The sequence below is a fragment of the Strix aluco genome, chromosome 28 (assembly GCF_031877795.1).
Source record: "Strix aluco isolate bStrAlu1 chromosome 28, bStrAlu1.hap1, whole genome shotgun sequence".
Lineage (NCBI taxonomy): Eukaryota > Metazoa > Chordata > Aves > Strigiformes > Strigidae > Strix > Strix aluco.
The window spans coordinates 547,206-572,409 of record NC_133958.1 but is presented as its reverse complement, the minus strand read 5'-3'; positions in this window follow the sequence as shown (position 1 = coordinate 572,409).

Sequence of the window (25,204 nt, the reverse complement as noted above, 5' to 3'; positions counted from 1 at the left end):
ATGTGAACAGGCACAGAGAAGGTGCTAGCAGGGAATTCTCTGCTTGCCTTTCCCCAGTGCTCTGCAAGCTCTCCAGGACAACAGCAAATCTGGGGCTCTGTGCTTTCTTTCGTTCTGAACAAGTGTTACTGTTTTCTGCACAAAAGCGATTCTGCGAAGCAATGTGAAGAGGCACAGAGAAGGTGCTAGCAGGGAATTCTCTGCCTGCCTTTCCCCAGTGCTCTGCAAGCTCTCCAGGACAACAGCAAATCTGGGGCTCTGTGCTTTCTTTCGTTCTGGACAAGTGTTAGTGTTTTCTGCACAAAAGCGATTGTGCGAAGCAATGTGAACACTTCTGCTTCCCAGGCACAGAGAAGGTGCTAGCAGGGAATTCTCTGCCTGCCTTTCCCCAGTGCTCTGCAAGCTCTCCAGGACAACAGCAAATCTGGGGCTCTGTGCTTTCTTTCGTTCTGAACAAGTGTTAGTGTTTTCTGCACAAAAGCGATTCTGCGAAGCAATGTGAACACTTCTGCTTCCCAGGCACAGAGAAGGTGCTAGCAGGGAATTCTCTGCCTGCTTTTCCCCAGTGCTCTGCAAGCTCTCCAGGACAACATAGAATCTGGGGCTCTGTGCTTTCTTTCGTTCTGAACAAGTGTTACTGTTTTCTGCACAAAAGCGATTCTGCGAAGCAATGTGAACACTTCTGCTTCCCAGGCACAGAGAAGGTGCTAGCAGGGAATTCTCTGCCTGCCTTTCCCCAGTGCTCTGCAAGCTCTCCAGGACAACAGCAAATCTGGGGCTCTGTGCTTTCTTTTGTTCTGAACAAGTGTTACTGTTTTCTGCACAAAAGCGATTCTGCGAAGCAATGTGAACACTTCTGCTTCCCAGGCACAGAGAAGGTGCTAGCAGGGAATTCTCTGCCTGCCTTTCCCCAGTGCTCTGCAAGCTCTCCAGGACAACAGCAAATCTGGGGCTCTGTGCTTTCTTTCGTTCTGAACAAGTGTTACTGTTTTCTGCACAAAAGCGATTCTGCGAAGCAATGTGAACAGGCACAGAGAAGGTGCTAGCAGGGAATTCTCTGCTTGCCTTTCCCCAGTGCTCTGCAAGCTCTCCAGGACAACATAAAATCTGGGGCTATGTGCTTTCTTTTCTTCTGAACAAGTGTTAGTGTTTTCTGCACAAAAGCGATTCTTGCGAAGCAATGTGAACACTTCTGCTTCCCAGGCACAGAGAAGGTGCTAGCAGGGAAATCTCTGCCTGCCTTTCCCCAGTGCTCTGCAAGCTCTCCAGGACAACATAGAATCTGGGGCTCTGTGCTTTCTTTCGTTCTGAACAAGTGTTACTGTTTTCTGCACAAAAGCGATTCTTGCGAAGCAATGTGAACACTTCTGCTTCCCAGGCACAGAGAAGGTGCTAGCAGGGAATTCTCTGCCTGCCTTTCCCCAGTGCTCTGCAAGCTCTCCAGGACAACATAAAATCTGGGCCTCTGTGCTTTCTTTCGTTCTGAACAAGTGTTAGTGTTTTCTGCACAAAAGCGATTCTGCGAAGCAATGTGAACAGGCACAGAGAAGGTGCTAGCAAGGAATTCTCTGCCTGCCTTTCCCCAGTGCTCTGCAAGCTCTCCAGGACAACAGCAAATCTGGGGCTCTGTGCTTTCTTTCCTTCTGAACAAGTGTTAGTGTTTTCTGCACAAAAGCGATTCTGCGAAGCAATGTGAACACTTCTGCTTCCCAGGCACAGAGAAGGTGCTAGCAAGGAATTCTCTGCCTGCCTTTCCCCAGTGCTCTGCAAGCTCTCCAGGACAACATAAAATCTGGGGCTCTGTGCTTTCTTTCGTTCTGAACAAGTGTTAGTGTTTTCTGCACAAAAGCGATTCTTGCGAAGCAATGTGAACACTTCTGCTTCCCAGGCACAGAGAAGGTGCTAGCAGGGAATTCTCTGCCTGCCTTTCCCCAGTGCTCTGCAAGCTCTCCAGGACAACATAAAATCTGGTGCTCTGTGCTTTCTTTCGTTCTGAACAAGTGTTAGTGTTTTCTGCACAAAAGCGATTCTGCGAAGCAATGTGAACACTTCTGCTTCCCAGGCACAGAGAAGGTGCTAGCAGGGAATTATCTGCCTGCCTTTCCCCAGTGCTCTGCAAGCTCTCCAGGACAACATAAAATCTGGGGCTCTGTGCTTTCTTTCGTTCTGAACAAGTGTTAGTGTTTTCTGCACAAAAGCGATTCTGCGAAGCAATGTGAACACTTCTGCTTCCCAGGCACAGAGAAGGTGCTATCAGGGAATTCTCTGCCTGCCTTTCCCCAGTGCTCTGCAAGCTCTCCAGGACAACATAGAATCTGGGGCTCTGTGCTTTCTTTCGTTCTGAACAAGTGTTAGTGTTTTCTGCACAAAAGCGATTCTGCGAAGCAATGTGAACAGGCACAGAGAAGGTGCTAGCAGGGAATTCTCTGCCTCCCTTTCCCCAGTGCTCTGCAAGCTCTCCAGGACAACATAGAATCTGGGGCTCTGTGCTTTCTTTCCTTCTGAACAAGTGTTAGTGTTTTCTGCACAAAAGCGATTCTGCGAAGCAATGTGAACAGTTCTGCTTCCCAGGCACAGAGAAGGTGCTAGCAGGGAATTCTCTGCCTGCCTTTCCCCAGTGCTCTGCAAGCTCTCCAGGACAACATAAAATCTGGGGCTCTGTGCTTTCTTTCCTTCTGAACAAGTGTTACTGTTTTCTGCACAAAAGCGATTCTGCGAAGCAATGTGAACACTTCTGCTTCCCAGGCACAGAGAAGGTGCTAGCAGGGAATTCTCTGCCTGCCTTTCCCCAGTGCTCTGCAAGCTCTCCAGGACAACATAAAATCTGGGGCTCTGTGCTTTCTTTCGTTCTGAACAAGTGTTAGTGTTTTCTGCACAAAAGCGATTCTGCGAAGCAATGTGAACACTTCTGCTTCCCAGGCACAGAGAAGGTGCTAGCAGGGAATTCTCTGCCTGCCTTTCCCCAGTGCTCTGCAAGCTCTCCAGGACAACATAAAATCTGGGGCTCTGTGCTTTCTTTCCTTCTGAACAAGTGTTACTGTTTTCTGCACAAAAGCGATTCTGCGAAGCAATGTGAACAGGCACAGAGAAGGTGCTATCAGGGAATTCTCTGCCTGCCTTTCCCCAGTGCTCTGCAAGCTCTCCAGGACAACAGCAAATCTGGGGCTCTGTGCTTTCTTTCGTTCTGAACAAGTGTTACTGTTTTCTGCACAAAAGCGATTCTGCGAAGCAATGTGAACAGGCACAGAGAAGGTGCTATCAGGGAATTCTCTGCATGCCTTTCCCCAGTGCTCTGCAAGCTCTCCAGGACAACATAAAATCTGGGGCTCTGTGCTTTCTTTCCTTCTGAACAACTGTTACTGTTTTCTGCACAAAAGCGATTCTTGCGAAGCAATGTGAACACTTCTGCTTCCCAGGCACAGAGAAGGTGCTATCAGGGAATTCTCTGCCTGCCTTTCCCCAGTGCTCTGCAAGCTCTCCAGGACAACATAAAATCTGGGGCTCTGTGCTTTCTTTCGTTCTGAACAAGTGTTAGTGTTTTCTGCACAAAAGCGATTCTGCGAAGCAATGTGAACAGGCACAGAGAAGGTGCTAGCAAGGAATTCTCTGCCTGCCTTTCCCCAGTGCTCTGCAAGCTCTCCAGGACAACATAAAATCTGGGGCTCTGTGCTTTCTTTCCTTCTGAACAACTGTTACTGTTTTCTGCACAAAAGCGATTCTTGCGAAGCAATGTGAACACTTCTGCTTCCCAGGCACAGAGAAGGTGCTAGCAGGGAATTCTCTGCCTGCCTTTCCCCAGTGCTCTGCAAGCTCTCCAGGACAACATAAAATCTGGGGCTCTGTGCTTTCTTTCGTTCTGAACAAGTGTTACTGTTTTCTGCACAAAAGCGATTCTGCGAAGCAATGTGAACACTTCTGCTTCCCAGGCACAGAGAAGGTGCTAGCAGGGAATTCTCTGCCTGCCTTTCCCCAGTGCTCTGCAAGCTCTCCAGGACAACATAAAATCTGGGGCTCTGTGCTTTCTTTCCTTCTGAACAAGTGTTACTGTTTTCTGCACAAAAGCGATTCTGCGAAGCAATGTGAACAGGCACAGAGAAGGTGCTATCAGGGAATTCTCTGCCTGCCTTTCCCCAGTGCTCTGCAAGCTCTCCAGGACAACAGCAAATCTGGGGCTCTGTGCTTTCTTTCGTTCTGAACAAGTGTTAGTGTTTTCTGCACAAAAGCGATTCTGCGAAGCAATGTGAACAGGCACAGAGAAGGTGCTAGCAGGGAATTCTCTGCCTCCCTTTCCCCAGTGCTCTGCAAGCTCTCCAGGACAACATAGAATCTGGGGCTCTGTGCTTTCTTTCCTTCTGAACAAGTGTTACTGTTTTCTGCACAAAAGCGATTCTGCGAAGCAATGTGAACACCTCTGCTTCCCAGGCACAGAGAAGGTGCTAGCAGGGTATTCTCTGCCTGCCTTTCCGCAGTGCTCTGCAAGCTCTCCAGGACAACATAGAATCTGGGGCTCTGTGCTTTCTTTCGTTCTGAACAAGTGTTAGTGTTTTCTGCACAAAAGCGATTCTGCGAAGCAATGTGAACACTTCTGCTTCCCAGGCACAGAGAAGGTGCTAGCAGGGAATTCTCTGCCTGCCTTTCCCCAGTGCTCTGCAAGCTCTCCAGGACAACATAGAATCTGGGCCTCTGTGCTTTCTTTCGTTCTGAACAAGTGTTAGTGTTTTCTGCACAAAAGCGATTCTGCGAAGCAATGTGAACAGGCACAGAGAAGGTGCTATCAGGGAATTCTCTGCCTGCCTTTCCCCAGTGCTCTGCAAGCTCTCCAGGACAACAGCAAATCTGGGGCTCTGTGCTTTCTTTCGTTCTGAACAAGTGTTAGTGTTTTCTGCACAAAAGCGATTCTGCGAAGCAATGTGAACAGGCACAGAGAAGGTGCTATCAGGGAATTCTCTGCCTGCCTTTCCCCAGTGCTCTGCAAGCTCTCCAGGACAACATAAAATCTGGGGCTCTGTGCTTTCTTTCCTTCTGAACAAGTGTTACTGTTTTCTGCACAGAAGCGATTTTTGCGAAGCAATGTGAACACTTCTGCTTCCCAGGCACAGAGAAGGTGCTAGCAAGGAATTCTCTGCCTGCCTTTCCCCAGTGCTCTGCAAGCTCTCCAGGACAACATAGAATCTGGGGCTCTGTGCTTTCTTTCCTTCTGAACAAGTGTTAGTGTTTTCTGCACAAAAGCGATTCTTGCGAAGCAATGTGAACACTTCTGCTTCCCAGGCACAGAGAAGGTGCTAGCAGGGAATTCTCTGCCTGCCTTTCCCCAGTGCTCTGCAAGCTCTCCAGGACAACAGCAAATCTGGGGCTCTGTGCTTTCTTTCCTTCTGAACAAGTGTTACTGTTTTCTGCACAAAAGCGATTCTGCGAAGCAATGTGAACAGGCACAGAGAAGGTGCTATCAGGGAATTCTCTGCCTGCCTTTCCCCAGTGCTCTGCAAGCTCTCCAGGACAACATAAAATCTGGGGCTCTGTGCTTTCTTTCCTTCTGAACAACTGTTACTGTTTTCTGCACAAAAGCGATTCTTGCGAAGCAATGTGAACACTTCTGCTTCCCAGGCACACAGAAGGTGCTAGCAGGGAATTCTCTGCCTGCCTTTCCCCAGTGCTCTGCAAGCTCTCCAGGACAACAGCAAATCTGGGGCTCTGTGCTTTCTTTCGTTCTGAACAAGTGTTACTGTTTTCTGCACAAAAGCGATTCTGCGAAGCAATGTGAACAGGCACAGAGAAGGTGCTATCAGGGAATTCTCTGCCTGCCTTTCCCCAGTGCTCTGCAAGCTCTCCAGGACAACATAAAATCTGGGGCTCTGTGCTTTCTTTCCTTCTGAACAAGTGTTACTGTTTTCTGCACAAAAGCGATTCTGCGAAGCAATGTGAACAGGCACAGAGAAGGTGCTAGCAGGGAATTCTCTGCCTGCCTTTCCCCAGTGCTCTGCAAGCTCTCCAGGACAACATAAAATCTGGGGCTCTGTGCTTTCTTTCCTTCTGAACAAGTGTTACTGTTTTCTGCACAAAAGCGATTCTGCGAAGCAATGTGAACAGGCACAGAGAAGGTGCTATCAGGGAATTCTCTGCCTGCCTTTCCCCAGTGCTCTGCAAGCTCTCCAGGACAACATAGAATCTGGGGCTCTGTGCTTTCTTTCGTTCTGAACAAGTGTTACTGTTTACTGCACAAAAGCGATTCTGCGAAGCAATGTGAACAGGCACAGAGAAGGTGCTATCAGGGAATTCTCTGCCTGCCTTTCCCCAGTGCTCTGCAAGCTCTCCAGGACAACATAGAATCTGGGGCTCTGTGCTTTCTTTCGTTCCGAACAAGTGTTAGTGTTTTCTGCACAAAAGCGATTCTGCGAAGCAATGTGAACACTTCTGCTTCCCAGGCACAGAGAAGGTGCTAGCAGGGTATTCTCTGCCTGCCTTTCCGCAGTGCTCTGCAAGCTCTCCAGGACAACATAGAATCTGGGGCTCTGTGCTTTCTTTCCTTCTGAACAAGTGTTAGTGTTTTCTGCACAAAAGCGATTCTTGCGAAGCAATGTGAACACTTCTGCTTCCCAGGCACAGAGAAGGTGCTAGCAGGGAATTCTCTGCCTGCCTTTCCCCAGTGCTCTGCAAGCTCTCCAGGACAACAGCAAATCTGGGGCTCTGTGCTTTCTTTCGTTCTGAACAAGTGTTACTGTTTTCTGCACAAAAGCGATTCTGCGAAGCAATGTGAACAGGCACAGAGAAGGTGCTATCAGGGAATTCTCTGCCTGCCTTTCCCCAGTGCTCTGCAAGCTCTCCAGGACAACATAAAATCTGGGGCTCTGTGCTTTCTTTCCTTCTGAACAAGTGTTACTGTTTTCTGCACAAAAGCGATTCTTGCGAAGCAATGTGAACACTTCTGCTTCCCAGGCACAGAGAAGGTGCTAGCAGGGAATTCTCTGCCTGCCTTTCCCCAGTGCTCTGCAAGCTCTCCAGGACAACATAGAATCTGGGGCTCTGTGCTTTCTTTCGTTCTGAACAAGTGTTACTGTTTTCTGCACAAAAGCGATTCTGCGAAGCAATGTGAACAGGCACAGAGAAGGTGCTATCAGGGAATTCTCTGCCTGCCTTTCCCCAGTGCTCTGCAAGCTCTCCAGGACAACATAAAATCTGGGGCTCTGTGCTTTCTTTCCTTCTGAACAAGTGTTACTGTTTTCTGCACAAAAGCGATTCTGCGAAGCAATGTGAACAGGCACAGAGAAGGTGCTATCAGGGAATTCTCTGACTGCCTTTCCCCAGTGCTCTGCAAGCTCTCCAGGACAACATAAAATCTGGGGCTCTGTGCTTTCTTTCGTTCTGAACAAGTGTTAGTGTTTTCTGCACAAAAGCGATTCTGCGAAGCAATGTGAACAGGCACAGAGAAGGTGCAATCAGGGAATTCTCTGCCTGCCTTTCCCCAGTGCTCTGCAAGCTCTCCAGGACAACATAAAATCTGGGGCTCTGTGCTTTCTTTCGTTCTGAACAAGTGTTACTGTTTTCTGCACAAAAGCGATTCTTGCGAAGCAATGTGAACACTTCTGCTTCCCAGGCACAGAGAAGGTGCTAGCAGGGAATTCTCTGCCTGCCTTTCCCCAGTGCTCTGCAAGCTCTCCAGGACAACAGCAAATCTGGGGCTCTGTGCTTTCTTTCGTTCTGAACAAGTGTTAGTGTTTTCTGCACAAAAGCGATTCTGCGAAGCAATGTGAACAGGCACAGAGAAGGTGCTATCAGGGAATTCTCTGCCTGCCTTTCCCCAGTGCTCTGCAAGCTCTCCAGGACAACAGCAAATCTGGGGCTCTGTGCTTTCTTTCGTTCTGAACAAGTGTTAGTGTTTTCTGCACAAAAGCGATTCTGCGAAGCAATGTGAACAGGCACAGAGAAGGTGCTAGCAGGGAATTCTCTGCCTCCCTTTCCCCAGTGCTCTGCAAGCTCTCCAGGACAACATAGAATCTGGGGCTCTGTGCTTTCTTTCCTTCTGAACAAGTGTTACTGTTTTCTGCACAAAAGCGATTCTGCGAAGCAATGTGAACAGTTCTGCTTCCCAGGCACAGAGAAGGTGCTAGCAGGGAATTCTCTGCCTGCCTTTCCCCAGTGCTCTGCAAGCTCTCCAGGACAACATAAAATCTGGGGCTCTGTGCTTTCTTTCCTTCTGAACAAGTGTTACTGTTTTCTGCACAGAAGCGATTTTTGCGAAGCAATGTGAACACTTCTGCTTCCCAGGCACAGAGAAGGTGCTAGCAAGGAATTCTCTGCCTGCCTTTCCCCAGTGCTCTGCAAGCTCTCCAGGACAACATAGAATCTGGGGCTCTGTGCTTTCTTTCGTTCTGAACAAGTGTTAGTGTTTTCTGCACAAAAGCGATTCTGCGAAGCAATGTGAACAGGCACAGAGAAGGTGCTAGCAGGGAATTCTCTGCCTGCCTTTCCCCAGTGCTCTGCAAGCTCTCCAGGACAACATAAAATCTGGGGCTCTGTGCTTTCTTTCCTTCTGAACAAGTGTTACTGTTTTCTGCACAAAAGCGATTCTTGCGAAGCAATGTGAACACTTCTGCTTCCCAGGCACAGAGAAGGTGCTATCACGGAATTCTCTGCCTGCCTTTCCCCAGTGCTCTGCAAGCTCTCCAGGACAACATAGAATCTGGGGCTCTGTGCTTTCTTTCCTTCTGAACAAGTGTTAGTGTTTTCTGCACAAAAGCGATTCTTGCGAAGCAATGTGAACACTTCTGCTTCCCAGGCACAGAGAAGGTGCTAGCAGGGAATTCTCTGCCTGCCTTTCCCCAGTGCTCTGCAAGCTCTCCAGGACAACAGCAAATCTGGGGCTCTGTGCTTTCTTTCCTTCTGAACAAGTGTTACTGTTTTCTGCACAAAAGCGATTCTGCGAAGCAATGTGAACAGGCACAGAGAAGGTGCTATCAGGGAATTCTCTGCCTGCCTTTCCCCAGTGCTCTGCAAGCTCTCCAGGACAACATAAAATCTGGGGCTCTGTGCTTTCTTTCCTTCTGAACAACTGTTACTGTTTTCTGCACAAAAGCGATTCTTGCGAAGCAATGTGAACACTTCTGCTTCCCAGGCACACAGAAGGTGCTAGCAGGGAATTCTCTGCCTGCCTTTCCCCAGTGCTCTGCAAGCTCTCCAGGACAACAGCAAATCTGGGGCTCTGTGCTTTCTTTCGTTCTGAACAAGTGTTACTGTTTTCTGCACAAAAGCGATTCTGCGAAGCAATGTGAACAGGCACAGAGAAGGTGCTAGCAGGGAATTCTCTGCCTGCCTTTCCCCAGTGCTCTGCAAGCTCTCCAGGACAACATAAAATCTGGGGCTCTGTGCTTTCTTTCCTTCTGAACAAGTGTTACTGTTTTCTGCACAAAAGCGATTCTGCGAAGCAATGTGAACAGGCACAGAGAAGGTGCTAGCAGGGAATTCTCTGCCTGCCTTTCCCCAGTGCTCTGCAAGCTCTCCAGGACAACATAAAATCTGGGGCTCTGTGCTTTCTTTCCTTCTGAACAAGTGTTAGTGTTTTCTGCACAAAAGCGATTCTGCGAAGCAATGTGAACAGGCACAGAGAAGGTGCTATCAGGGAATTCTCTGCCTGCCTTTCCCCAGTGCTCTGCAAGCTCTCCAGGACAACATAGAATCTGGGGCTCTGTGCTTTCTTTCGTTCTGAACAAGTGTTACTGTTTACTGCACAAAAGCGATTCTGCGAAGCAATGTGAACAGGCACAGAGAAGGTGCTATCAGGGAATTCTCTGCCTGCCTTTCCCCAGTGCTCTGCAAGCTCTCCAGGACAACATAGAATCTGGGGCTCTGTGCTTTCTTTCGTTCTGAACAAGTGTTAGTGTTTTCTGCACAAAAGCGATTCTGCGAAGCAATGTGAACACTTCTGCTTCCCAGGCACAGAGAAGGTGCTAGCAGGGTATTCTCTGCCTGCCTTTCCGCAGTGCTCTGCAAGCTCTCCAGGACAACATAGAATCTGGGGCTCTGTGCTTTCTTTCCTTCTGAACAAGTGTTAGTGTTTTCTGCACAAAAGCGATTCTGCGAAGCAATGTGAACACTTCTGCTTCCCAGGCACAGAGAAGGTGCTAGCAGGGAATTCTCTGCCTGCCTTTCCCCAGTGCTCTGCAAGCTCTCCAGGACAACAGCAAATCTGGGGCTCTGTGCTTTCTTTCGTTCTGAACAAGTGTTACTGTTTTCTGCACAAAAGCGATTCTGCGAAGCAATGTGAACAGGCACAGAGAAGGTGCTATCAGGGAATTCTCTGCCTGCCTTTCCCCAGTGCTCTGCAAGCTCTCCAGGACAACATAAAATCTGGGGCTCTGTGCTTTCTTTCCTTCTGAACAAGTGTTACTGTTTTCTGCACAAAAGCGATTCTTGCGAAGCAATGTGAACACTTCTGCTTCCCAGGCACAGAGAAGGTGCTAGCAGGGAATTCTCTGCCTGCCTTTCCCCAGTGCTCTGCAAGCTCTCCAGGACAACATAGAATCTGGGGCTCTGTGCTTTCTTTCGTTCTGAACAAGAGTTACTGTTTTCTGCACAAAAGCGATTCTGCGAAGCAATGTGAACAGGCACAGAGAAGGTGCTATCAGGGAATTCTCTGCCTGCCTTTCCCCAGTGCTCTGCAAGCTCTCCAGGACAACATAGAATCTGGGGCTCTGTGCTTTCTTTCCTTCTGAACAAGTGTTACTGTTTTCTGCACAAAAGCGATTCTGCGAAGCAATGTGAACAGGCACAGAGAAGGTGCTAGCAGGGAATTCTCTGACTGCCTTTCCCCAGTGCTCTGCAAGCTCTCCAGGACAACATAGAATCTGGGGCTCTGTGCTTTCTTTCGTTCTGAACAAGTGTTACTGTTTTCTGCACAAAAGCGATTCTGCGAAGCAATGTGAACACTACTGCTTCCCAGGCACAGAGAAGGTGCTAGCAGGGAATTCTCTGCCTGCCTTTCCCCAGTGCTCTGCAAGCTCTCCAGGACAACATAGAATCTGGGGCTCTGTGCTTTCTTTCCTTCTGAACAAGTGTTAGTGTTTTCTGCACAAAAGCGATTCTGCGAAGCAATGTGAACAGGCACAGAGAAGGTGCTATCAGGGAATTCTCTGCCTGCCTTTCCCCAGTGCTCTGCAAGCTCTCCAGGACAACAGCAAATCTGGGGCTCTGTGCTTTCTTTCGTTCTGAACAAGTGTTACTGTTTTCTGCACAAAAGCGATTCTGCGAAGCAATGTGAACACTTCTGCTTCCCAGGCACAGAGAAGGTGCTAGCAGGGAATTCTCTGCCTGCCTTTCCCCAGTGCTCTGCAAGCTCTCCAGGACAACAGCAAATCTGGGGCTCTGTGCTTTCTTTTGTTCTGAACAACTGTTACTGTTTTCTGCACAAAAGCGATTCTGCGAAGCAATGTGAACACTTCTGCTTCCCAGGCACAGAGAAGGTGCTAGCAGGGAATTCTCTGCCTGCCTTTCCCCAGTGCTCTGCAAGCTCTCCAGGACAACATAGAATCTGGGGCTCTGTGCTTTCTTTCCTTCTGAACAAGTGTTACTGTTTTCTGCACAAAAGCGATTCTGCGAAGCAATGTGAACAGGCACAGAGAAGGTGCTAGCAGGGAATTCTCTGCTTGCCTTTCCCCAGTGCTCTGCAAGCTCTCCAGGACAACATAAAATCTGGGGCTATGTGCTTTCTTTTCTTCTGAACAAGTGTTAGTGTTTTCTGCACAAAAGCGATTCTTGCGAAGCAATGTGAACACTTCTGCTTCCCAGGCACAGAGAAGGTGCTAGCAGGGAAATCTCTGCCTGCCTTTCCCCAGTGCTCTGCAAGCTCTCCAGGACAACATAGAATCTGGGGCTCTGTGCTTTCTTTCGTTCTGAACAAGTGTTACTGTTTTCTGCACAAAAGCGATTCTGCGAAGCAATGTGAACAGGCACAGAGAAGGTGCTATCAGGGAATTCTCTGCCTGCCTTTCCCCAGTGCTCTGCAAGCTCTCCAGGACAACATAAAATCTGGGGCTCTGTGCTTTCTTTCGTTCTGAACAAGTGTTACTGTTTTCTGCACAAAAGCGATTCTTGCGAAGCAATGTGAACACTTCTGCTTCCCAGGCACAGAGAAGGTGCTAGCAGGGAATTCTCTGCCTGCCTTTCCCCAGTGCTCTGCAAGCTCTCCAGGACAACAGCAAATCTGGGGCTCTGTGCTTTCTTTCGTTCTGAACAAGTGTTAGTGTTTTCTGCACAAAAGCGATTCTGCGAAGCAATGTGAACAGGCACAGAGAAGGTGCTATCAGGGAATTCTCTGCCTGCCTTTCCCCAGTGCTCTGCAAGCTCTCCAGGACAACATAGAATCTGGGGCTCTGTGCTTTCTTTCCTTCTGAACAAGTGTTACTGTTTTCTGCACAAAAGCGATTCTGCGAAGCAATGTGAACAGGCACAGAGAAGGTGCTAGCAGGGAATTCTCTGACTGCCTTTCCCCAGTGCTCTGCAAGCTCTCCAGGACAACATAGAATCTGGGGCTCTGTGCTTTCTTTCGTTCTGAACAAGTGTTACTGTTTTCTGCACAAAAGCGATTCTGCGAAGCAATGTGAACACTACTGCTTCCCAGGCACAGAGAAGGTGCTAGCAGGGAATTCTCTGCCTGCCTTTCCCCAGTGCTCTGCAAGCTCTCCAGGACAACATAGAATCTGGGGCTCTGTGCTTTCTTTCCTTCTGAACAAGTGTTAGTGTTTTCTGCACAAAAGCGATTCTGCGAAGCAATGTGAACAGGCACAGAGAAGGTGCTATCAGGGAATTCTCTGCCTGCCTTTCCCCAGTGCTCTGCAAGCTCTCCAGGACAACAGCAAATCTGGGGCTCTGTGCTTTCTTTCGTTCTGAACAAGTGTTACTGTTTTCTGCACAAAAGCGATTCTGCGAAGCAATGTGAACACTTCTGCTTCCCAGGCACAGAGAAGGTGCTAGCAGGGAATTCTCTGCCTGCCTTTCCCCAGTGCTCTGCAAGCTCTCCAGGACAACAGCAAATCTGGGGCTCTGTGCTTTCTTTTGTTCTGAACAACTGTTACTGTTTTCTGCACAAAAGCGATTCTGCGAAGCAATGTGAACACTTCTGCTTCCCAGGCACAGAGAAGGTGCTAGCAGGGAATTCTCTGCCTGCCTTTCCCCAGTGCTCTGCAAGCTCTCCAGGACAACATAGAATCTGGGGCTCTGTGCTTTCTTTCCTTCTGAACAAGTGTTACTGTTTTCTGCACAAAAGCGATTCTGCGAAGCAATGTGAACAGGCACAGAGAAGGTGCTAGCAGGGAATTCTCTGCTTGCCTTTCCCCAGTGCTCTGCAAGCTCTCCAGGACAACATAAAATCTGGGGCTATGTGCTTTCTTTTCTTCTGAACAAGTGTTAGTGTTTTCTGCACAAAAGCGATTCTTGCGAAGCAATGTGAACACTTCTGCTTCCCAGGCACAGAGAAGGTGCTAGCAGGGAAATCTCTGCCTGCCTTTCCCCAGTGCTCTGCAAGCTCTCCAGGACAACAGCAAATCTGGGGCTCTGTGCTTTCTTTCCTTCTGAACAAGTGTTAGTGTTTTCTGCACAAAAGCGATTCTGCGAAGCAATGTGAACAGGCACAGAGAAGGTGCTAGCAGGGAATTCTCTGACTGCCTTTCCCCAGTGCTCTGCAAGCTCTCCAGGACAACATAGAATCTGGGGCTCTGTGCTTTCTTTCGTTCTGAACAAGTGTTACTGTTTTCTGCACAAAAGCGATTCTGCGAAGCAATGTGAACACTACTGCTTCCCAGGCACAGAGAAGGTGCTAGCAGGGAATTCTCTGCCTGCCTTTCCCCAGTGCTCTGCAAGCTCTCCAGGACAACATAGAATCTGGGGCTCTGTGCTTTCTTTCCTTCTGAACAAGTGTTAGTGTTTTCTGCACAAAAGCGATTCTGCGAAGCAATGTGAACAGGCACAGAGAAGGTGCTATCAGGGAATTCTCTGCCTGCCTTTCCCCAGTGCTCTGCAAGCTCTCCAGGACAACAGCAAATCTGGGGCTCTGTGCTTTCTTTCGTTCTGAACAAGTGTTACTGTTTTCTGCACAAAAGCGATTCTGCGAAGCAATGTGAACACTTCTGCTTCCCAGGCACAGAGAAGGTGCTAGCAGGGAATTCTCTGCCTGCCTTTCCCCAGTGCTCTGCAAGCTCTCCAGGACAACAGCAAATCTGGGGCTCTGTGCTTTCTTTTGTTCTGAACAACTGTTACTGTTTTCTGCACAAAAGCGATTCTGCGAAGCAATGTGAACACTTCTGCTTCCCAGGCACAGAGAAGGTGCTAGCAGGGAATTCTCTGCCTGCCTTTCCCCAGTGCTCTGCAAGCTCTCCAGGACAACATAGAATCTGGGGCTCTGTGCTTTCTTTCCTTCTGAACAAGTGTTACTGTTTTCTGCACAAAAGCGATTCTGCGAAGCAATGTGAACAGGCACAGAGAAGGTGCTAGCAGGGAATTCTCTGCTTGCCTTTCCCCAGTGCTCTGCAAGCTCTCCAGGACAACATAAAATCTGGGGCTATGTGCTTTCTTTTCTTCTGAACAAGTGTTAGTGTTTTCTGCACAAAAGCGATTCTTGCGAAGCAATGTGAACACTTCTGCTTCCCAGGCACAGAGAAGGTGCTAGCAGGGAAATCTCTGCCTGCCTTTCCCCAGTGCTCTGCAAGCTCTCCAGGACAACATAGAATCTGGGGCTCTGTGCTTTCTTTCGTTCTGAACAAGTGTTACTGTTTTCTGCACAAAAGCGATTCTGCGAAGCAATGTGAACAGGCACAGAGAAGGTGCTATCAGGGAATTCTCTGCCTGCCTTTCCCCAGTGCTCTGCAAGCTCTCCAGGACAACATAAAATCTGGGGCTCTGTGCTTTCTTTCGTTCTGAACAAGTGTTACTGTTTTCTGCACAAAAGCGATTCTTGCGAAGCAATGTGAACACTTCTGCTTCCCAGGCACAGAGAAGGTGCTAGCAGGGAATTCTCTGCCTGCCTTTCCCCAGTGCTCTGCAAGCTCTCCAGGACAACAGCAAATCTGGGGCTCTGTGCTTTCTTTCGTTCTGAACAAGTGTTAGTGTTTTCTGCACAAAAGCGATTCTGCGAAGCAATGTGAACAGGCACAGAGAAGGTGCTATCAGGGAATTCTCTGCCTGCCTTTCCCCAGTGCTCTGCAAGCTCTCCAGGACAACATAAAATCTGGGGCTCTGTGCTTTCTTTCGTTCTGAACAAGTGTTAGTGTTTTCTGCACAAAAGCGATTCTGCGAAGCAATGTGAACACTTCTGCTTCCCAGGCACAGAGAAGGTGCTAGCAGGGAATTCTCTGCCTGCCTTTCCCCAGTGCTCTGCAAGCTCTCCAGGACAACATAAAATCTGGGGCTCTGTGCTTTCTTTCGTTCTGAACAAGTGTTAGTGTTTTCTGCACAAAAGCGATTCTGCGAAGCAATGTGAACACTTCTGCTTCACAGGCACAGAGAAGGTGCTAGCAGGGAATTCTCTGCCTGCCTTTCCCCAGTGCTCTGCAAGCTCTCCAGGACAACATAAAATCTGGGGCTCTGTGCTTTCTTTCCTTCTGAACAAGTGTTACTGTTTTCTGCACAAAAGCGATTCTGCGAAGCAATGTGAACATTTCTGCTTCCCAGGCATAGAGAAGGTGCTAGCAGGGAATTCTCTGCCTGCCTTTCCCCAGTGCTCTGCAAGCTCTCCTGGACAACATAGAATCTGGGGCTCTGTGCTTTCTTTCGTTCTGAACAAGTGTTAGTGTTTTCTGCACAAAAGCGATTCTGCGAAGCAATGTGAACACTTCTGCTTCCCAGGCACAGAGAAGGTGCTATCAGGGAATTCTCTGCCTGCCTTTCCCCAGTGCTCTGCAAGCTCTCCAGGACAACATAGAATCTGGGTCTCTGTGCTTTCTTTCGTTCTGAACAAGTGTTACTGTTTTCTGCACAAAAGCGATTCTGCGAAGCAATGTGAACACTTCTGCTTCCCAGGCACAGAGAAGGTGCTAGCAGGGAATTCTCTGCCTGCCTTTCCCCAGTGCTCTGCAAGCTCTCCAGGACAACATAAAATCTGGGGCTCTGTGCTTTCTTTCCTTCTGAACAAGTGTTAGTGTTTTCTGCACAAAAGCGATTCTGCGAAGCAATGTGAACACCTCTGCTTCCCAGGCACAGAGAAGGTGCTAGCAGGGTATTCTCTGCCTGCCTTTCCGCAGTGCTCTGCAAGCTCTCCAGGACAACATAGAATCTGGGGCTCTGTGCTTTCTTTCCTTCTGAACAAGTGTTAGTGTTTTCTGCACAAAAGCGATTCTGCGAAGCAATGTGAACACTTCTGCTTCCCAGGCACAGAGAAGGTGCTAGCAGGGAATTCTCTGCCTGCCTTTCCCCAGTGCTCTGCAAGCTCTCCAGGACAACAGCAAATCTGGGGCTCTGTGCTTTCTTTTGTTCTGAAAAACTGTTACTGTTTTCTGCACAAAAGCGATTCTGCGAAGCAATGTGAACACTTCTGCTTCCCAGGCACAGAGAAGGTGCTAGCAGGGAATTCTCTGCCTGCCTTTCCCCAGTGCTCTGCAAGCTCTCCAGGACAACATAGAATCTGGGCCTCTGTGCTTTCTTTCGTTCTGAACAAGTGTTAGTGTTTTCTGCACAAAAGCGATTCTGCGAAGCAATGTGAACAGGCACAGAGAAGGTGCTATCAGGGAATTCTCTGCCTGCCTTTCCCCAGTGCTCTGCAAGCTCTCCAGGACAACAGCAAATCTGGGGCTCTGTGCTTTCTTTCCTTCTGAACAAGTGTTAGTGTTTTCTGCACAAAAGCGATTCTGCGAAGCAATGTGAACAGGCACAGAGAAGGTGCTAGCAGGGAATTCTCTGCCTCCCTTTCCCCAGTGCTCTGCAAGCTCTCCAGGACAACATAGAATCTGGGGCTCTGTGCTTTCTTTCCTTCTGAACAAGTGTTACTGTTTTCTGCACAAAAGCGATTCTGCGAAGCAATGTGAACAGTTCTGCTTCCCAGGCACAGAGAAGGTGCTATCAGGGAATTCTCTGCCTGCCTTTCCCCAGTGCTCTGAAAGCTCTCCAGGACAACATAAAATCTGGGGCTCTGTGCTTTCTTTCCTTCTGAACAAGTGTTACTGTTTTCTGCACAGAAGCGATTTTTGCGAAGCAATGTGAACACTTCTGCTTCCCAGGCACAGAGAAGGTGCTAGCAAGGAATTCTCTGCCTGCCTTTCCCCAGTGCTCTGCAAGCTCTCCAGGACAACATAGAATCTGGGGCTCTGTGCTTTCTTTCGTTCTGAACAAGTGTTAGTGTTTTCTGCACAAAAGCGATTCTGCAAAGCAATGTGAACAGGCACAGAGAAGGTGCTAGCAGGGAATTCTCTGCATGCCTTTCCCCAGTGCTCTGCAAGCTCTCCAGGACAACATAAAATCTGGGGCTCTGTGCTTTCTTTCGTTCTGAACAAGTGTTACTGTTTTCTGCACAAAAGCGATTCTTGCGAAGCAATGTGAACACTTCTGCTTCCCAGGCACAGAGAAGGTGCTATCACGGAATTCTCTGCCTGCCTTTCCCCAGTGCTCTGCAAGCTCTCCAGGACAACATAGAATCTGGGGCTCTGTGCTTTCTTTCCTTCTGAACAAGTGTTAGTGTTTTCTGCACAAAAGCGATTCTTGCGAAGCAATGTGAACACTTCTGCTTCCCAGGCACAGAGAAGGTGCTAGCAGGGAATTCTCTGCCTGCCTTTCCCCAGTGCTCTGCAAGCTCTCCAGGACAACAGCAAATCTGGGGCTCTGTGCTTTCTTTCCTTCTGAACAAGTGTTACTGTTTTCTGCACAAAAGCGATTCTGCGAAGCAATGTGAACAGGCACAGAGAAGGTGCTATCAGGGAATTCTCTGCCTGCCTTTCCCCAGTGCTCTGCAAGCTCTCCAGGACAACATAAAATCTGGGGCTCTGTGCTTTCTTTCCTTCTGAACAACTGTTACTGTTTTCTGCACAAAAGCGATTCTTGCGAAGCAATGTGAACACTTCTGCTTCCCAGGCACACAGAAGGTGCTAGCAGGGAATTCTCTGCCTGCCTTTCCCCAGTGCTCTGCAAGCTCTCCAGGACAACAGCAAATCTGGGGCTCTGTGCTTTCTTTCGTTCTGAACAAGTGTTACTGTTTTCTGCACAAAAGCGATTCTGCGAAGCAATGTGAACAGGCACAGAGAAGGTGCTAGCAGGGAATTCTCTGCCTGCCTTTCCCCAGTGCTCTGCAAGCTCTCCAGGACAACATAAAATCTGGGGCTCTGTGCTTTCTTTCCTTCTGAACAAGTGTTACTGTTTTCTGCACAAAAGCGATTCTGCGAAGCAATGTGAACAGGCACAGAGAGGTGCTAGCAGGGAATTCTCTGCCTGCCTTTCCCCAGTGCTCTGCAAGCTCTCCAGGACAACATAAAATCTGGGGCTCTGTGCTTTCTTTCCTTCTGAACAAGTGTTACTGTTTTCTGCACAAAAGCGATTCTGCGAAGCAATGTGAACAGGCACAGAGAAGGTGCTATCAGGGAATTCTCTGCCTGCCTTTCCCCAGTGCTCTGCAAGCTCTCCAGGACAACATAGAATCTGGGTCTCTGTGCTTTCTTTCGTTCTGTACAAGTGTTACTGTTTACTGCACAAAAGCGATTCTGCGAAGCAATGTGAACAGGCACAGAGAAGGTGCTATCAGGGAATTCTCTGCCTGCCTTTCCCCAGTGCTCTGCAAGCTCTCCAGGACAACATAGAATCTGGGGCTCTGTGCTTTCTTTCCTTCTGAACAAGTGTTACTGTTTTCTGCACAAAAGCGATTCTGCGAAGCAATGTGAACAGGCACAGAGAGGTGCTAGCAGGGAATTCTCTGCCTGCCTTTCCCCAGTGCTCTGCAAGCTCTCCAGGACAACATAAAATCTGGGGCTCTGTGCTTTCTTTCCTTCTGAACAAGTGTTACTGTTTTCTGCACAAAAGCGATTCTGCGAAGCAATGTGAACAGGCACAGAGAAGGTGCTATCAGGGAATTCTCTGCCTGCCTTTCCCCAGTGCTCTGCAAGCTCTCCAGGACAACATAGAATCTGGGGCTCTGTGCTTTCTTTCCTTCTGAACAAGTGTTACTGTTTTCTGCACAAAAGCGATTCTGCGAAGCAATGTGAACAGGCACAGAGAAGGTGCTAGCAGGGAATTCTCTGCTTGCCTTTCCCCAGTGCTCTGCAAGCTCTCCAGGACAACATAAAATCTGGGGCTATGTGCTTTCTTTTCTTCTGAACAAGTGTTAGTGTTTTCTGCACAAAAGCGATTCTTGCGAAGCAATGTGAACACTTCTGCTTCCCAGGCACAGAGAAGGTGCTAGCAGGGAAATCTCTGCCTGCCTTTCCCCAGTGCTCTGCAAGCTCTCCAGGACAACATAGAATCTGGGGCTCTGTGCTTTCTTTCGTTCTGAACAAGTGTTACTGTTTTCTGCACAAAAGCGATTCTGCGAAGCAATGTGAACAGGCACAGAGAAGGTGCTATCAGGGAATTCTCTGCCTGCCTTTCCCCAGTGCTCTGCAAGCTCTCCAGGACAACATAAAATCTGGGGCTCTGTGCTTTCTTTCGTTCTGAACAAGTGTTACTGTTTTCTGCACAAAAGCGATTCTTGCGAAGCAATGTGAACACTTCTGCTTCCCAGGCACAGAGAAGGTGCTAGCAGGGAATTCTCTGCCTGCCTTTCCCCAGTGCTCTGCAAGCTCTCCAGGACAACAGCAAATCTGGGGCTCTGTGCTTTCTTTCGTTCTGAACAAGTGTTAGTGTTTTCTGCACAAAAGCGATTCTGCGAAGCAATGTGAACAGGCACAGAGAAGGTGCTATCAGGGAATTCTCTGCCTGCCTTTCCCCAGTGCTCTGCAAGCTCTCCAGGACAACATAAAATCTGGGGCTCTGTGCTTTCTTTCGTTCTGAACAAGTGTTAGTGTTTTCTGCACAAAAGCGATTCTGCGAAGCAATGTGAACACTTCTGCTTCCCAGGCACAGAGAAGGTGCTAGCAGGGAATTCTCTGCCTGCCTTTCCCCAGTGCTCTGCAAGCTCTCCAGGACAACATAAAATCTGGGGCTCTGTGCTTTCTTTCGTTCTGAACAAGTGTTAGTGTTTTCTGCACAAAAGCGATTCTGCGAAGCAATGTGAACACTTCTGCTTCACAGGCACAGAGAAGGTGCTAGCAGGGAATTCTCTGCCTGCCTTTCCCCAGTGCTCTGCAAGCTCTCCAGGACAACATAAAATCTGGGGCTCTGTGCTTTCTTTCCTTCTGAACAAGTGTTACTGTTTTCTGCACAAAAGCGATTCTGCGAAGCAATGTGAACATTTCTGCTTCCCAGGCATAGAGAAGGTGCTAGCAGGGAATTCTCTGCCTGCCTTTCCCCAGTGCTCTGCAAGCTCTCCTGGACAACATAGAATCTGGGGCTCTGTGCTTTCTTTCGTTCTGAACAAGTGTTAGTGTTTTCTGCACAAAAGCGATTCTGCGAAGCAATGTGAACACTTCTGCTTCCCAGGCACAGAGAAGGTGCTATCAGGGAATTCTCTGCCTGCCTTTCCCCAGTGCTCTGCAAGCTCTCCAGGACAACATAGAATCTGGGTCTCTGTGCTTTCTTTCGTTCTGAACAAGTGTTACTGTTTTCTGCACAAAAGCGATTCTGCGAAGCAATGTGAACACTTCTGCTTCCCAGGCACAGAGAAGGTGCTAGCAGGGAATTCTCTGCCTGCCTTTCCCCAGTGCTCTGCAAGCTCTCCAGGACAACATAAAATCTGGGGCTCTGTGCTTTCTTTCCTTCTGAACAAGTGTTAGTGTTTTCTGCACAAAAGCGATTCTGCGAAGCAATGTGAACACCTCTGCTTCCCAGGCACAGAGAAGGTGCTAGCAGGGTATTCTCTGCCTGCCTTTCCGCAGTGCTCTGCAAGCTCTCCAGGACAACATAGAATCTGGGGCTCTGTGCTTTCTTTCCTTCTGAACAAGTGTTAGTGTTTTCTGCACAAAAGCGATTCTGCGAAGCAATGTGAACACTTCTGCTTCCCAGGCACAGAGAAGGTGCTAGCAGGGAATTCTCTGCCTGCCTTTCCCCAGTGCTCTGCAAGCTCTCCAGGACAACAGCAAATCTGGGGCTCTGTGCTTTCTTTTGTTCTGAAAAACTGTTACTGTTTTCTGCACAAAAGCGATTCTGCGAAGCAATGTGAACACTTCTGCTTCCCAGGCACAGAGAAGGTGCTAGCAGGGAATTCTCTGCCTGCCTTTCCCCAGTGCTCTGCAAGCTCTCCAGGACAACATAGAATCTGGGCCTCTGTGCTTTCTTTCGTTCTGAACAAGTGTTAGTGTTTTCTGCACAAAAGCGATTCTGCGAAGCAATGTGAACAGGCACAGAGAAGGTGCTATCAGGGAATTCTCTGCCTGCCTTTCCCCAGTGCTCTGCAAGCTCTCCAGGACAACAGCAAATCTGGGGCTCTGTGCTTTCTTTCCTTCTGAACAAGTGTTAGTGTTTTCTGCACAAAAGCGATTCTGCGAAGCAATGTGAACAGGCACAGAGAAGGTGCTAGCAGGGAATTCTCTGCCTCCCTTTCCCCAGTGCTCTGCAAGCTCTCCAGGACAACATAGAATCTGGGGCTCTGTGCTTTCTTTCCTTCTGAACAAGTGTTACTGTTTTCTGCACAAAAGCGATTCTGCGAAGCAATGTGAACAGTTCTGCTTCCCAGGCACAGAGAAGGTGCTATCAGGGAATTCTCTGCCTGCCTTTCCCCAGTGCTCTGCAAGCTCTCCAGGACAACATAAAATCTGGGGCTCTGTGCTTTCTTTCCTTCTGAACAAGTGTTACTGTTTTCTGCACAGAAGCGATTTTTGCGAAGCAATGTGAACACTTCTGCTTCCCAGGCACAGAGAAGGTGCTAGCAAGGAATTCTCTGCCTGCCTTTCCCCAGTGCTCTGCAAGCTCTCCAGGACAACATAGAATCTGGGGCTCTGTGCTTTCTTTCGTTCTGAACAAGTGTTAGTGTTTTCTGCACAAAAGCGATTCTGCAAAGCAATGTGAACAGGCACAGAGAAGGTGCTAGCAGGGAATTCTCTGCCTGCCTTTCCCCAGTGCTCTGCAAGCTCTCCAGGACAACATAAAATCTGGGGCTCTGTGCTTTCTTTCGTTCTGAACAAGTGTTACTGTTTTCTGCACAAAAGCGATTCTTGCGAAGCAATGTGAACACTTCTGCTTCCCAGGCACAGAGAAGGTGCTAGCAGGGAATTCTCTGCCTGCCTTTCCCCAGTGCTCTGCAAGCTCTCCAGGACAACATAGAATCTGGGGCTCTGTGCTTTCTTTCCTTCTGAACAAGTGTTAGTGTTTTCTGCACAAAAGCGATTCTTGCGAAGCAATGTGAACACTTCTGCTTCCCAGGCACAGAGAAGGTGCTAGCAGGGAATTCTCTGTCTGCCTTTCCCCAGTGCTCTGCAAGCTCTCCAGGACAACAGCAAATCTGGGGCTCTGTGCTTTCTTTCCTTCTGAACAAGTGTTACTGTTTTCTGCACAAAAGCGATTCTGCGAAGCAATGTGAACAGGCACAGAGAAGGTGCTATCAGGGAATTCTCTGCCTGCCTTTCCCCAGTGCTCTGCAAGCTCTCCAGGACAACATAAAATCTGGGGCTCTGTGCTTTCTTTCCTTCTGAACAACTGTTACTGTTTTCTGCACAAAAGCGATTCTTGCGAAGGAATGTGAACACTTCTGCTTCCCGGGCACACAGAAGGTGCTAGCAGGGAATTCTCTGCCTGCCTTTCCCCAGTGCTCTGCAAGCTCTCCAGGACAACAGCAAATCTGGGGCTCTGTGCTTTCTTTCGTTCTGAACAAGTGTTACTGTTTTCTGCACAAAAGCGATTCTGCGAAGCAATGTGAACAGGCACAGAGAAGGTGCTAGCAGGGAATTCTCTGCCTGCCTTTCCCCAGTGCTCTGCAAGCTCTCCAGGACAACATAAAATCTGGGGCTCTGTGCTTTCTTTCCTTCTGAACAAGTGTTACTGTTTTCTGCACAAAAGCGATTCTGCGAAGCAATGTGAACAGGCACAGAGAGGTGCTAGCAGGGAATTCTCTGCCTGCCTTTCCCCAGTGCTCTGCAAGCTCTCCAGGACAACATAAAATCTGGGGCTCTGTGCTTTCTTTCCTTCTGAACAAGTGTTACTGTTTTCTGCACAAAAGCGATTCTGCGAAGCAATGTGAACAGGCACAGAGAAGGTGCTATCAGGGAATTCTCTGCCTGCCTTTCCCCAGTGCTCTGCAAGCTCTCCAGGACAACATAGAATCTGGGTCTCTGTGCTTTCTTTCGTTCTGTACAAGTGTTACTGTTTACTGCACAAAAGCGATTCTGCGAAGCAATGTGAACAGGCACAGAGAAGGTGCTATCAGGGAATTCTCTGCCTGCCTTTCCCCAGTGCTCTGCAAGCTCTCCAGGACAACATAGAATCTGGGGCTCTGTGCTTTCTTTCGTTCTGAACAAGTGTTACTGTTTTCTGCACAAAAGCGATTCTGCGAAGCAATGTGAACAGGCACAGAGAGGTGCTAGCAGGGAATTCTCTGCCTGCCTTTCCCCAGTGCTCTGCAAGCTCTCCAGGACAACATAAAATCTGGGGCTCTGTGCTTTCTTTCCTTCTGAACAAGTGTTACTGTTTTCTGCACAAAAGCGATTCTGCGAAGCAATGTGAACAGGCACAGAGAAGGTGCTATCAGGGAATTCTCTGCCTGCCTTTCCCCAGTGCTCTGCAAGCTCTCCAGGACAACATAGAATCTGGGGCTCTGTGCTTTCTTTCGTTCTGAACAAGTGTTACTGTTTACTGCACAAAAGCGATTCTGCGAAGCAATGTGAACAGGCACAGAGAAGGTGCTATCAGGGAATTCTCTGCCTGCCTTTCCCCAGTGCTCTGCAAGCTCTCCAGGACAACATAGAATCTGGGGCTCTGTGCTTTCTTTCGTTCTGAACAAGTGTTACTGTTTTCTGCACAAAAGCGATTCTGCGAAGCAATGTGAACACTTCTGCTTCCCAGGCACAGAGAAGGTGCTAGCAGGGAATTCTCTGCCTGCCTTTCCCCAGTGCTCTGCAAGCTCTCCAGGACAACATAAAATCTGGGGCTCTGTGCTTTCTTTCCTTCTGAACAAGTGTTAGTGTTTTCTGCACAAAAGCGATTCTGCGAAGCAATGTGAACACTTCTGCTTCCCAGGCACAGAGAAGGTGCTAGCAGGGTATTCTCTGCCTGCCTTTCCGCAGTGCTCTGCAAGCTCTCCAGGACAACATAGAATCTGGGGCTCTGTGCTTTCTTTCCTTCTGAACAAGTGTTAGTGTTTTCTGCACAAAAGCGATTCTGCGAAGCAATGTGAACACTTCTGCTTCCCAGGCACAGAGAAGGTGCTAGCAGGGAATTCTCTGCCTGCCTTTCCCCAGTGCTCTGCAAGCTCTCCAGGACAACAGCAAATCTGGGGCTCTGTGCTTTCTTTTGTTCTGAAAAACTGTTACTGTTTTCTGCACAAAAGCGATTCTGCGAAGCAATGTGAACACTTCTGCTTCCCAGGCACAGAGAAGGTGCTAGCAGGGAATTCTCTGCCTGCCTTTCCCCAGTGCTCTGCAAGCTCTCCAGGACAACATAGAATCTGGGCCTCTGTGCTTTCTTTCGTTCTGAACAAGTGTTAGTGTTTTCTGCACAAAAGCGATTCTGCGAAGCAATGTGAACAGGCACAGAGAAGGTGCTATCAGGGAATTCTCTGCCTGCCTTTCCCCAGTGCTCTGCAAGCTCTCCAGGACAACAGCAAATCTGGGGCTCTGTGCTTTCTTTCCTTCTGAACAAGTGTTAGTGTTTTCTGCACAAAAGCGATTCTGCGAAGCAATGTGAACAGGCACAGAGAAGGTGCTAGCAGGGAATTCTCTGCTTGCCTTTCCCCAGTGCTCTGCAAGCTCTCCAGGACAACATAAAATCTGGGGCTATGTGCTTTCTTTTCTTCTGAACAAGTGTTAGTGTTTTCTGCACAAAAGCGATTCTTGCGAAGCAATGTGAACACTTCTGCTTCCCAGGCACAGAGAAGGTGCTAGCAGGGAATTCTCTGCCTGCCTTTCCCCAGTGCTCTGCAAGCTCTCCAGGACAACATAGAATCTGGGGCTCTGTGCTTTCTTTCGTTCTGAACAAGTGTTACTGTTTTCTGCACAAAAGC